Raw genomic sequence first — 14,389 nt, 5'->3', positions numbered from 1 at the left:
GTATCCTAAGCTTATGATGAGTGCAAAATGAGTGTGGTATTATTACTGTTTTGTTTAAGAATGTTTAATTTTCACTGTTGCTGCACTTTGAGTGAAATCACATTCATATCGTATATCATACTGATTTCACAATATTGCCATATGATAATTTGGCCATACTGTAGGCAAAAAAAGAAAAATGCTTAAAAAGGTGGGGGAAACCTGAAAGCCACATATATACATACAAATATATGTGCGTGTGAATGACATGGTGAGATACTGAAGAGCTTCGCTTTGGCTTCAGCTTTTGCCTGAATTTAGTTAACACAATGTAGTGCAGCAGAAAAACAATTGTGCAAATGGTGACACAAGCACCAAAGTTGGCACAAATACTACTTAGGCATTACTCTTTTGAAAATAATTTACATCATTTATTACCAAAACTGGAGGAACTTTTACTTTTGACCCCTGTACAAACTGACACTGACCTTTGTCACCATTTTTGCTGTTTTTACCCCATAACTCCTGATCATTCAGTCATAGATAGTCAAAACTATACCTTTTTGGAATCTTTAAGATGAGACAAATAATGTGGTGTAGTTTTCAAAATGATTTGAGCATTTTTAATTTTGACCCCTGTGCAATTCTTCAATTGACCCCTACCTGGCCGCCTATTGAAAATTTAAATGGCCAGTCGGTTTGTTCAAAAGAATAACGTCTAAGGAGTATTTGTGCTAACTTTGGTGCTTGTATCACCATTTGCACGATTTTGCTCTAAATATCAACTTAGCCGCTGCACTAATAAGCAGACATCGTCTAAGCAGACCACATAGCGGCGAGTTAGCTAGCCCTTAGCCAATAACCCAATAATGGCAAATAACTTACAACATCCCAACTCAGTAGGAATTACTATCGATCCCAGGTAACATCCATTCCCGATAAAACATAAAACCCTCTGCAAATTGGAAACTCACTCTCTTCACGAAAGAATTCTACTTTTAAAGTAGCGTCGTCGGTGCTAAAAATAACTCTGGGCCTCTGAAGCTAACAGCGCATCGGGGCTGACCACATCGATGCCCGACCTAAAAAACATATCCCATCATCCCTTGCGCGCCAGAGAGTTGCAGTCAGTCAAACTGAGAAACCACATGGCGAATATACGACGGAGTTTTAGGGCCACACTGAATTTCTTATTTTTTTTTTTTTCTTTTTTGGACTTCGAGAATAAAGTCGTAATATTACAAGAAAAAAGTCGAAATATTATGACTTTATTCTCGTAATATTACTTTATTCTCGTAAAATTACGACTTTATTATCTTAGTCTAAACAAAATAATAATTCTATGTGGCCCTAAAACGCCGTTGTACAAATGAACATTATACGACCAAAATGTATTTTTTTTATGCATTTCATAACATTTATAAGAGACTGCATGCATGAGACCCTGAAAACTTGCTGAAACAAATATTGTGTCTGCTACTGCAAAACCAAACGCAAACCAAATTTCAGACAACCCATAGCCATTTTATATTAAACTGCCCGTAAAATTGCAATTGAAATTGGCATCAAAAACTGTTGCCATATATAACTAGTTCGACAAAAATATATTTAACACACACTTCTGAAAATACATATGTTTTCACATTTCTTTTGTATTTCGAAATGAAGTAAGATGGAATGACAACCACTGATTTGTGTACTTTTTTTAAATCATAATAATAATACCAATAGTAATCATCATCCCAAGCCCGGATAAATGAGGAGGGTTGCGTCAGGAAGGGCATCCGGCGTAAAACAAGCCAACCGAACTATGCAGACTCAGAATCGAATTCCCATACCGGATCGGTCGTGGCCCGGGTTAACAACGTCCGCCACTGGTGCTATTGCCCAACAGGGTGCCGGTGGAAATTGGGCTACTGCTGGGTGAAGACGACGAAGAAGAGGTGGAAAACGTTTCCACGAACAGCGGGAGAAGAAGAAAACTAGAAGGGTGGAAATGAGAGTGGGGACTTTGAATGTTGGTAGTATGACTGGTAAAGGGAGAGAGCTGGCTGATATGATGGAGAGGAGAAAGGAAGACATATTGTGTGTGCAAGAGACCAAGTGGAAGGGAAGTAAGAGCAGGAGCATCGGCGGTGGGTACAAGTTGTTGTACCATGGTGAGGACAGGAAGAGAAATGGTGTTGGGGTCATTTTAAAGGAAGAGTATGTTAAAAGTGTGTTGGAGGTTAAGTGAGTGTCTGACAGGGTGATGAGTGTGAAGTTGGAAATTGAAGGGGTGATGATGAATATCATCAGTGCATATGCCCCACAGGTAGGTTGTGAGATGAAGGAGAAAGAAGATTTCTGGAGTGTGTTAGATGAGGTGGTGGAGAATGTGCCCAAGCATGAAAGAGTGGTGATAGGAGCAGACTTCAATGGGCATGTTGGTGAAGGGAACAGAGGTGATGAGGAAGTAATGGGTAGATATGGTATCAAGGATAGGAATGGGGAAGGACAGATGGTAGTTGATTTTGCAAAAAGGATGGAAATGGCTGTGGTGAATACCTACTTTAAGAAAAGGGAGGAGCACAGGGTAACATATAAGAGTGGAGGAAGGTGCACACAGGTGGACTACATTCTTTATAGGAGATGCAAGCTAAAAGAAATCACAGACTGTATGGTGGTAGCAGGAGAGAGTGTCACTAGACAGCACAGGATGGTTGTTTGTAGGATGACTTTAGAGGTAAAGAAGAAGATGAGAGTGAGAGCTCAACAAAGGATCAGATGGTGGAAGCTGAAGGAGGAAGACTGTTGTGTGAAATTTAGTGAGCAGGTGAGAGAAGCACTGGTTGGAGGGGAAGCAATTTTGGACAACTGTAAAAGTACTGCAGATGTGGTGAGGGAAACAGCTAGGACAGTACTGGGTATGACATCTGGACAGTGGAAGGAAGACAGGGAGACTTGGTGGTGGAATGAAGAGGTCCAGGAAAGCATAAGGAGAAAGAGGTTGGCGAAAAGTTTTGGGATAGTCGGAGAGATGAAGAAAGTAGACAGGAGTACAAGGACATGCGGCGCAAGGTGAAAAGAGAAGTGGCAAAAGCAAAGGAAAAGGCATATTGCGAGCTGTACAAGAAGTTGAATAGTAAGGAAGGAGAAAAGGACTTGTACCGATTCGCCAGACAAAGGGACAGAGCTGGAAAGGATGTGCAGCAGGTTAGGGGTGGTAAAAAGATGCACATGGTAATGTGCTGACAAGTGTGGAGTGTGGTGCTGAGAAGGTGGAGGGAATATTTTGAAGAGTTGATGAATAAAGAAAATGAGCGAGAGGAAAAGGCTGGGATGATGTGGTGAGAGTAAATCAGGAAGTACAAGAGATTAGCAAGGAAGAATTGAGGGCTGCTATGAAGAGGATGAAGAGTGGAAAGGCAGCCGGTCCAGATGACATTCCAGTGGAGGCATGGAAATGTCTAGGAGAGATGGCAGTAGAGTTTCTAACCAGATTGTTTAATAAAATCTTGGCAAGTGAGAGCATGCCTGAGGAGTGGAGACGAAGTGTGCTGGTTCCTATTTTCAAGAACAAGGGTGATGTGCAGAGCTGCAGTAACTACAGAGGCATAAAGCTGATCAGCCACAGCATGAAGTTATGGGAAAGAGTAGTAGAAGCTAGGCTTAGAAAACAGGTGAAGATCTGTGAGCAGCAATATGGTTTCATGCTGAGAAAGAGCACTACAGATGCAATGTTTGCTCTGAGAATACTGTTGGAAAAGTACAGAGAAGGACAGAAAGAGTTACATTGTGTGTTTGTGGACTTAGAAAAAGCTTGTGATAGGGTGCCAAGAGAAGAGTTGTGGTATTGTATGAGGAAGTCTGGAGTGGCAGAGAAGTATGTTAGGGTAGTGCAGGACATGTACAAGAATAGTGTGACAGCGGTGAGATGCGCAGTCGGAATGACAGACTCATTCAAGGTGGAGGTGGGATTACACCAAGGATCAGCTCTGAGTCCTTTCTTGTTTGCAGTGGTGATGGACAGGTTGACGGAAGAGATCAGACAGGAGTCCCCATGGACTATGATGTTTGCAGATGACACTGTGATCTGTAGTGAGAGTAGAGAGCAAGTTGAGTCTAGTCTGGAGAAGTGGAGATATGCTTTGGAGAGAAGGGGAATGAAAGTCAGTAGAAGCAAGACTGAGTACATGTGTGTGAATGAGAGGGAGCCCAGTGGAATAGTGCAGTTACAAGGAGTAGAAGCGGTGAAAGTAGATGAGTTTAAATATTTGGGGTCAACTGTTCAAAGTAATGGAGAGTGTGGTAGAGAGGTGAAGAAGAGAGTGCAGGCAGGGTGGAGTGGGTGGAGAAAGGTGGCAGGAGTGATTTGTGACTGAAGAATATCAGCAAGGGTGAAGGGGAAGGTTTACAAGACAGTAGTCAGACCAGCTATGTTGTACAGTTTAGAGACGGTGGCACTAACAAAAAGACAGGAGGCAGAGCTGGAGGTGGCAGACCTGAAGATGTTGAGATTCTCTTTGGGAGTGACAAGAATGGACAAGATTAGGAATGAACATATCAGAGGGACAGCTCAGGTGGGACAGTTTGGAGACAAAGTCAGAGAGGCGAGATTGAGATGGTTTGGGCATGTGCAGAGGAGGGACCCAGGGTATATAGGGAGAAGGATGCTGAGGATGGAGCCACCAGGCAGGAGGAGAAGAGGGAGGCCAAAGAGGAGGTTCATGGATGTGCTGAGAGAGGACATGCAGGTGGTTGGTGTGACAGAGGAAGATACAGAGGACAGGGTGAGATGGAAACGATTGATCTGATGTGGCGACACCTAACGGGAACAGCCGAAAGACAAAGAAGAAGAAGTAATCATCATATTAATAATAATGGTGATGATTATTTGGGTATTCTGAATAAATATGTAATATATTGTATACAGACATATATATATATATATATGTCTGTATACAATATATTACATATATATATATATATATATATATATATATATATATATATATATATATATATATATATATATATACACACACACACACACACACACACACACACACACACACACACAAGGACACTGAGTCTGATTCCAACAGGGTCCTCAAACGTTCCACAGTGAATCAAGCTACATATTCATTCATAACATCAATGAATAAAATTAAATTCATTTAACAAATAAATACTAAAACACCATCATGTGTGATGAAACCTCATAAAATAAATATGAAAATAGCAGACGCCTCGTTCCTACTGAACAAAAGCAGCCAAGTGCTCATAAATATGAACATTTTCTCTTCACTTCCACGTATATGGAGAGAACGCAATAAGAATCATATTGATTTGTGCACGTTTTTGTCGGTGCAAACTGCAAATGTGCGTTCCGCGAAGGGGTTCCGTTTCAGAGCAGAGGTACTGAATTCGGCACAACGCCCCCCGTCTGTCAAAATGAATAGAACAACACTGCCATCTACTGGATGGAAAAGTGAATAGCGACTTCTATATTTGTGAAACTCAGCAGTTTTAGTGCAGCGGATAACTGACAAAAAGCTTCAAATGGTGATGCAAGCACCAAATTTGGCACACGTACTCCTTAGACAATACTCTTTTGTAAAAGCACATTAGTCACCTAAATTTTCAATAGGCAGCCAGGTAGGGGTCAATTGAAGAATTACACAGGGGTCAAAATTTAAAAATGCTCCAGTCATGTTGAAAGATATTCCATATTATTTGTCTCATCATAAAGATTCCAAAAAGGTATTGTTTGGACTATCTGTGAATGAATGTTATGGAGTTATGGGGTAAAAACAGCAAACCTGGTGACAAAGGTCAACTTCAATTTGTACAGGGGTCAAAAGTTAAAGTTGCTCAATTTTTTGTAAAAGGTGATGCAAATTATTAGTTGAGTGAATATGGTTTTAAAAAGGAATAGTTTGCATCATGTATAATGCTTAGTTATCATGTTACAGGGTAGCATATGTCACATGTCATAGAATCCAATGGATGCCGACATTGTTTATCCTTCACTTTGCAAACCAAGCACGCAACACAGTCAAAACTATTCCATTTATTAATCCTATTAGCTCAACCAGTAATTTGCACCACTTTTTGCCAAAATTGGAGCAACTTTAACTTTTGACCCCTGTACAAACTGAAATTGACCTTTCTCAGTGTTTTTACCTCATAACTCCATAACATTCATTCACAGACAGTCCAAACTATACCTTTTTGGAATCTTTATGATCAGACAAATAATATGGAATACCTTTCAACATGATTGGAGCATTTTTAAATTTTGACCCCTGTGTAATTCTTCAATTGACCCCTACCTGGCTGTCTATTGAAAATTTAGGTGCCTAATGTGCTTTTACAAAAGAGTATTGTCTAAGGAGTACGTGTGCCAAATATCACCATTTCCCTCAAATACTGTTCACAAACCAGTCTAAATCTGTGATAGTGAGCACTTCTCCTTTGCTGAGATAATCCATCCCACCTCACAGGTGTGCCATACCAAGATGCTGATTAGACACCATGATTAGTGCACAGGTGTGCCTTAGACTGTCCACAATAAAAGGCCACTCTGAAAGGTGCAGTTTTGTTTTATTGGGGGGGGGGGGATACCAGTCAGTATCTGGTGTGACCACCATTTGCCTCATGCAGTGCAACACATCTCCTTTGCATAGAGTTGAACAGGTTGTCAATTGTGGCCTGTGGAATGTTGGTCCACTCCTCTTCAATGGCTGTGCGAAGTTGCTGGATATTGGCAGGAACTGGTACACGCTGTCGTATATATATTGTGTACAGATCCTTGCAACATGGGGCCGTGCATTATCCTGTTGCAACATGAGGTGATGTTCTTGGATGTATGGCACAACAATGGGCCTTAGGATCCTGTCACGGTATCTCTGTGCATTCAAAATGCCATCAATAAAATGCACCTGTGTTCTTCATCCATAACAGATGCCTGCCCATACCATAACCCCACCGCCACCATGGGCCACTCGATCCACAACATTGACATCAGAAAACCGCTCACCCACACGATGCCACACACGCTGTCTGCCATCTGCCCTGGACAGTGTGAACCGGGATTCATCCGTGAAGAGAACACCTCTCCAACGTGCCAAATGCCAGCGAATGTGAGCATTTGCCCACTCAAGTCGGTTACGACGACGAACTGGAGTCAGGTCGAGACCCCGATGAGGACGACGAGCATGCAGATGAGCTTCCCTGAGACGGTTTCTGACAGTTTGTGCAGAAATTCTTTGGTTATGCAAACTGATTGTTTCAGCAGCTGTCCGAGTGGCTGGTCTCAGACGATCTTGGAGGTGAACATGCTGGATGTGGAGGTCCTGGGCTGATGTGGTTACACATGGTCTGCGGTTGTGAGGCTGGTTGGATGTACTGCCAAATTCTCTGAAACGCCTTTGGAGACGGCTTATGGTAGAGAAATGAACATTCAATACACGAGCAACAGCTCTGGTTGACATTCCTGCTGTCAGCATGCCAATTGCACGCTCCCTGAAATCTTGCGACATCTGTGGCATTGTGCTGTGTGATAAAACTGCACCTTTCAGAGTGACCTTTTATTGTGAGACAGTCTAAGGCACACCTGTGCACTAATCATGGTTGTTTAATCAGCATCTTGATATGGCACACACCTGTGAGGTGGGATGGATTATCTCAGCAAAGGAGAAGTGCTCACTATCACAGATTTAGACTGGTTTGTGAACAATATTTGAGGGAAATGGTGATATTGTGTATGTGGAAAACATTTTAGATCTTTGAGTTCATCTCATACAAAATGGGAGCAAAACCAAAAATGTTGCGTTTATATTTTTGTTGAATGTAAAAATTTGTAAAAAAAAAAATTACATTTGTAAAACTGTAAATTGTATTTGTGAATTGAGTTTCAGCATTTGTGGATCACCAATTACACGCATTCATCACTTTTAACTTAAGACTCGACTCGCTTGATTATGTTCCTTCATCAAGCGAGTCGAGGCTTAAGTTAGGACAACAAAAGTTGTTTGTACTTACATTAGATGATGGCGACTGCTCTCCTTGTCCATCCAGCTCATCTCAGAAGTCAAAATGCGTCAAATGGCTGAGATCTAAATAGGCGGCTGTGTAATGAATGGAACCACACTGCCATCTAGTGGATATCCAGTGTGCGTGAGCGTGTATTTGCGAATCAGTAGGCATTTGTTTGTGGATCTGTGTGGATTTCTTGAAAAGAATGTCTCAAAATTACGTCACAGAAAAAAGTGATGAATGCGTGTAATTGGTGACCCACAAATGCTGAAACTCAATTCACAAATACAATTTCCAGATTTACAAAAATTTTTTTTATTTTTACAAATTAAGTTTTATATTTGCAAATATACAACATTATTTGCAAAGACCAATTTGCAAGATACAAATATGAAATTTGCATTTGTGGATATCTGAACACATTTGCAAATCAATGATTATTTGTAGATCACCCTGTGTGCATTTACAAATATTGAGACAATTTTAACCCCATAGACCTCCACAGTCTTTGTCGGTGGGAAAACTTGCAAAATCGACAGTGGATCAAATACTTATTTACCTCACTGTAAGTGTCGCCAGAGTAACAACAGTTGTAGAAACATGCCTACACCAGCCTGAATTTGGTGTCGTGCACTGCACATTTCCATGGTCATTTTCACTTCCTGATATATCTGAACGTTAGCATGGAATATGGACATATGCCACGTTTTTATTGGTACACAACTTTGTACATGGGTCCGTTGGACCTTTGCTTTCCTGCACAGGTACTGAAAACATCAAACACCTCTGTCCAGTGACCTCATATGAGTCCATAAGCTGTTTTTAGATCTCCAAGACTGGGAATCCAGACACATGCATGTCATTGCTCAGAAAAGCGAATCAATACAAGGTTGTCACTTTCCCCACATTCAGACAGTATACGAGGGTAGGCTGAAAAGTTCTAAGGCTGACTATGATGCAGTTAATGCATTAACTAGCATAGTGAGCCTTAGAACTTTTCAGCCTACCCTCGGACTTCATCCTGGAAGTTATTCAAAGTGTGAACCTCAGTATTAATCCAGAACTTACTAACTTTCTGCAAAAATCACAGTATTGTCAGTGAACTCAAGAATTCATTCATTCTCTGCCGCTTATCCAGGCCTGGGTTGTGGCGGCAGCAGCAGACCAAGCAGGTCATCCATAGACTTCCCTATCCTTGGTCAAGTCCTGTAACTGTTCCCAGGGGATCTAGAGCCCTTGCCAAGACAGTTGGGAAGTTTACTGACTGAGTTGTAAGTGAAATCAAAGTCACGAAACTGTTCCTCTGCAAAGGGACCCAAGCAGCTGAGTTCCACAAACCTATCCAACATCCCAGATAATGCAAGCACTAACCAGTGTAGGAGCCAGAACACATCTCTGAACATCAATATTCACAAGAAAAATGTCATTCTGCTCCAGTGTTGCAAGGCCCTCACTGTAAATGTGAGCACAGTAGTTATTAGTCAGGCAACTTCTTGGGGATTCAGCAAATTCTCAGGATGGTGCAGAGTGCAGGTCTGTCAACTGAATGTCAAAGTAGCATGTGCACAAATCATCAACAGTTATCCTTCAAAGCCTATATAATGTGAAACTCAATCACCTTCAAAATTTAATGGAGTGTTCCATGGCGCAATATTTATCTGTGAAGAAAATTTTGTCAAAATCCGTGCAGTAGTTTTGATGTAATCTTGCTAAAAAAAAAAAAACAGACAGACAAATAAACAGATGATTTTATTACATCCTTGTATGATGTAATTACTCTTGTATTATTCTAGATGTGGCAAATGATCTAATGCGTTACAAAAAAAACAATTCTACAAAGTGACAGCACAGCTGAAGTACAGTTAAGTCTTAATAAAGCAGCATGCACAAATTAACTATTTCAGACTTAAAGCCTATACATTAGTTCACACAATATCTCATGAACCATCAGGAACAAGACATACAGATCATGAGGGATCTGGATCATCTCCAAGATTCAGTGGAATCTTCTATGCCCTAATATCTATCTGTGGTGAAAATTTGGTATCCATGAAGTATTTTTTAAATAATCCTTCAAAGCCTATATAAAGGGAAAATGTGATCCAGAATTCACATCCTCATCACCAACATTTCATGGAGTCTTCCTTGGCCTAATATGTGTTTGTGGTGAAAATTTGGTGAGAATTCATAAAGTACTTTTGAGTTTTCATAGAATGGGCTCCAGACCCTTTTGATGCCTTTCCTTGTGTGCGTTAAGATTACACTCTTGTCGAAAACTTTGACCGCATTCTGAACAGACAAATGGTTTCTTTCCTTTATGCCTTTTCATGTGTGTGGCAACATTACTCTTGTGTCGAAATTGTAGACCACATTCAGAACAGCCAAATCGTTTCTCTCCTGTATGAATTCTCATATGCACTCTGAGAGAGTTCTTTTGTCCAAAGGTTTTGCCACACTCAGAACAGCTAAATGGCTTCTCTCCTGTATGAATTCTCATATGCGCTTTGAGATAGCTCTTTTGTCTCAACCTTTTACCACACTCAGAACATCTAAATGGCTTCTCTCTTGTATGAATTCTTATGTGCTCATTTAGATGGTCCTTTCTTCCAAATCTTTTACCACACTCAGAACAGCAAAATGGCTTCTCACCTGTATGGCTTGTGGGGTGCATTTTCTCATTGTCGCTTTGCCTCCAACTTTTTCCATGCTCAAGGCACCCAACTGGTTTTCTCACTCTGTGTTGATTTGAAATGTCAGTGTTGGATACCATTCAAAACTGGCATCAGTCTCAGTTTCAGAAATGTCTGAATTTTTGCCATCAGTATACAGGCCCGAGTTGACGTCTGGTTGTGGTATTTGTTTGTCCTCTCCCTCAGCTTGTGCGTCAGTGTTCTGTGTGCAAATGACCTGCTCACTGGAATATCTGCTTGTACACTCTCATCAGACTGGCTTGATAAAGCTGTGAAAACAGCTGGTTTTCTCATTTCACTCTTGACAGGGACAAGAGTCAAAGGGAATTTAATGATTACCAGACTCATCCAGCTGGTGAAGTGGCTGTTCCTGCAGACTTGAGCGAAATGCTCTTGCTCCTCTTAATATTCTCCCATGTCGAAATGCCCACACTCCCACACTTCCTCAGGGATAATTTCTTCTTGACACACTGACAGCTGCTGCATGTCTACAAGGAAGCAATTAAATTAGTATTAAAATTAGAAACAAAAACCGGAGCGCTCCTGATGCCCTTCCGAGCAGATCAGAGCGCTCTTAACACACCACACCGGCAAGATATCTGATAAGATCATTTTTAGCGTCATTGCGATTGTCGGGGCGTCCTTAAGATTGTCGGAAGGGGAAGATCGGGTCCGATATCGGCCTAATTATCCTGCCGTGTGAACCCAGCCTAAGACTCACTCATCTTCAACTGCATACTACAATTAAGGATCACGGGGAGCTGCGGCCTGTCACAGCAGGCCTAGGGCGTGAGTTGGGGTACAACCTGGATGGGACGCCACTCTGTCGCAGGGCCACATATAGATAAATACATTCACATCTACATGCACACCTATGGACAATTTAAAGTTTCCAATCCACCTGACCTGCATGTCTCTGGAGCCCTGGAGAACATGCAAACTCCACAGAGAAAGGCCACAGGTGGGAATTGATCCCATGACCTTTTTGCTGTGAGGCAACAGTGGTAACGAACAAGCCACTGTCCTGCCCTTATTATAAGACTAAATTTAAAAACAAAAAAGTTTGCAGAGCGTTCTTTCGATGTTTATGAGCATTTCAAAGTGTATTTCAGTGTGGATCTGCCTCTAACAGATGCTGCAGCCAGAGTGCAGCCTCTCGGAGAGACAGAGAGGAGACATACCCATGTGACCTTCTCTGGACTCTGGGATTCGCTGTGGAACAAAGATCATCATGAGGAAAGATGCATTTTATAGCTGAGAATTTGTAGTTTCAGGAAGTGGTCAAATGATGTCTGTGATGTTCCACTGATTTATTAATAGAAACATGACAAAAAGGACACACGGGCACATGAATGACTTCAGAGGAGCAATTTATAATGGCAGATACATGATAATGTAATTGTTAGATTGTATTGTTTATCTAGAATAGGGGTCAGCAAGAAAATCTGGACTCAGGGCAGGTTTTTCCTCTGCAGTAGAACAGTGGCTCAAAACACCAAGACATCAGCCAAAACCTGATTTTTTTTTCTTGCTAAATGTTCTTATCTATAAACTATTCAAGTTTCTACAAAAATTATTCATAAATGTATTGGTTTAAATAGCAGTAACCTGAATTTGCCATCATTTTATATCATTTTCTGGTTACATTTAAGAGGCTTTGATGTAGTTCTTATTTAAAGTGAAATTTTAAATGAAAGAAAGTTATATAGTGCCAAATCTCAGCAAAGTTGCCTCAAGCTACTTCACACAAGTAAGGTCTAACTTTACTAACCCCTAGAACAAACACACACAGTTTCTCCATCACTAAAAATTAGTAACAATAAAATACATCAGGGACCATGAATTACTGCCACGTGCTCAGGTAGACTTACAATCATCAGTGATTAAAGTGGGCCATGGAAAAAAAATAAAATAAAATAAAATAAATAAAATAAAAACTTTTGTTGAGTCAGATCACGTGCTCCACCCCAGTCTTTTCACACATCTTGTATTGTGTTACCAGCCTTTTATCCCCCCCCCCCAAAAAAAACCATACACTGTGGTTCAGAAAAGTACACCGTAAATGACAATTCAAAGATCTCAAAAATAATAATTCTCAGTATCAATTCAAATGGATTAATTAGAGTATTTATGGTACACTAAAACATCAACCTGTTCACCCTTCACTCTCTTCTTAGTTTTCCTAGTTCTGGCAGGAGCTTTGGAGCTATTGATTAACTTTTCAAATTCTTGGCCACCTTAAAATCCTTATAAATGTGTTTTTACTTCAAAATGAATTTCTGACTACTGTACATTTTTAAGTTACAAAACATTTTGATATTAGAAAACTTGTAATTAAAATAATTTTAATAAAAAATTCATTATTTCAAAATAAAAGACGGGGGACTGATCAGAGCGCCGTGCTGTGGCACTCTGATTGCTCTCCCGTCTTTTATTACGAAATCATACTGAATTTATGTGGCAACGATTGTTGTACAAAAGCTTCAGATACAACCCCTGGCAAAAATTATGGAATCACCGGCCTCGGAGGATGTTCATTCAGTTGTTTAATTTTGTAGAAAAAAAGCAGATCACAGACATGACATAAAACTAAAGTCATTTCAAATGGCAACTTTCTGGCTTTAAGAAACACTATAAGAAATCAAGAAAAAAAGATTGTGGCAGTCAGTAACTGTTACTTTTTTAGACCAAGCAGAGGAAAAAAAATATGGAATCACCCTGTAAATTTTCATCCCCAAAACTAACACCTGCATCAAATCACATCTGCTCGTTGATATTGACCCTATCCCATGACATTGACCCTATGTGTCTTTTTGCAAGGAATGTTTTCACAGTTTTTGCTCTATGGCAAGATGCATTATCATCTTGAAAAATGATTTCATCATCCCCAAACATCCTTTCAATTGTCCAAAATATCAACATAAACTTGTGCATTTATTGATGATGTAATGACAGCCATCTCCCCAGTGCCTTTACCTGACATGCAGCCCCATATCATCAATGACTGTGGAAATGTACATGTTCTCTTCAGGCAGTCATCTTTATAAATCCCATTGGAACAGCACCAAACAAAAGTTCCAGCATCATCACCTTGCCCAATGCATTCGAGATTGATCACTAAATATGACTTTCATCCAGTCATCCACAGTCCACGATTGCTTTGCCTTAGCCCATTGTAACCTTGTTTTTTCTGTTTAGGTGTTAATGATGGCTTTTGTTTAGCTTTTCTGTATGTAAATCCCATTTCCTTTAGGCGGTTTCTTACATTTTCCTCACATTTGTCTGTATTACAATGTTTAGAGAGAAACATATGATTTAAAACAGCAAGTCACTTTGAAGTTATTGATTCTAGAAGGTCGAACCTTTGAGTGTCTAACTTTATTCAGCAGAGAGCGGCAACATTAGGAGGAATGACAATCAGTCCCACAACAACACACTGAGGATATTACTATTTTTTCATTCACACGAGGGACAGTAACTTCAGTTTACAAACCAACACAGTGGGAGATATTAGTAGTCCAGTCCACGCCAGAGAACCATGCTGGTGGCTGCCCCACGAAAAAGGCATGTTAATGAGGAATGAATAAAAACTGTCCCGTGTGAAACAGATGATTTTCGCTTCTTGCCCGCAAAAATAGAAAGAAAGCCCAGTTATCGACTTTAATCAACAGAAAGGCGAGTCACGACTGACATCTTTA

At 40.5% G+C, this 14,389-nt stretch overlaps 1 protein-coding gene across 2 annotated transcripts in view; it reads right to left on the bottom strand.

The window, feature by feature from the left end:
- LOC117502552 (oocyte zinc finger protein XlCOF6-like) overlaps positions 1-10,876 on the bottom strand; it is a 32,922-nt gene extending 22,046 nt beyond the window's left edge. The window contains exon 1 of one of the 2 annotated variants that reach the window (XM_034161586.1): positions 10,651-10,876. The gene's annotated coding sequence lies outside the window, so the exon portion shown is untranslated. Of the gene's footprint in view, positions 1-953; positions 1,023-10,650 lie in introns of those variants that run through there. The other variant, XM_034161585.1, reaches the window with a different exon arrangement.
- Positions 10,877-14,389: the final 3,513 nt, after the last annotated feature.

Source organism: Thalassophryne amazonica, chromosome 21 (genome assembly GCF_902500255.1).
Source record: "Thalassophryne amazonica chromosome 21, fThaAma1.1, whole genome shotgun sequence".
In the NCBI taxonomy this organism is placed as follows: Eukaryota; Metazoa; Chordata; class Actinopteri; order Batrachoidiformes; family Batrachoididae; genus Thalassophryne; species Thalassophryne amazonica.
This window is presented reverse-complemented; position numbering and strand designations above follow the sequence as displayed.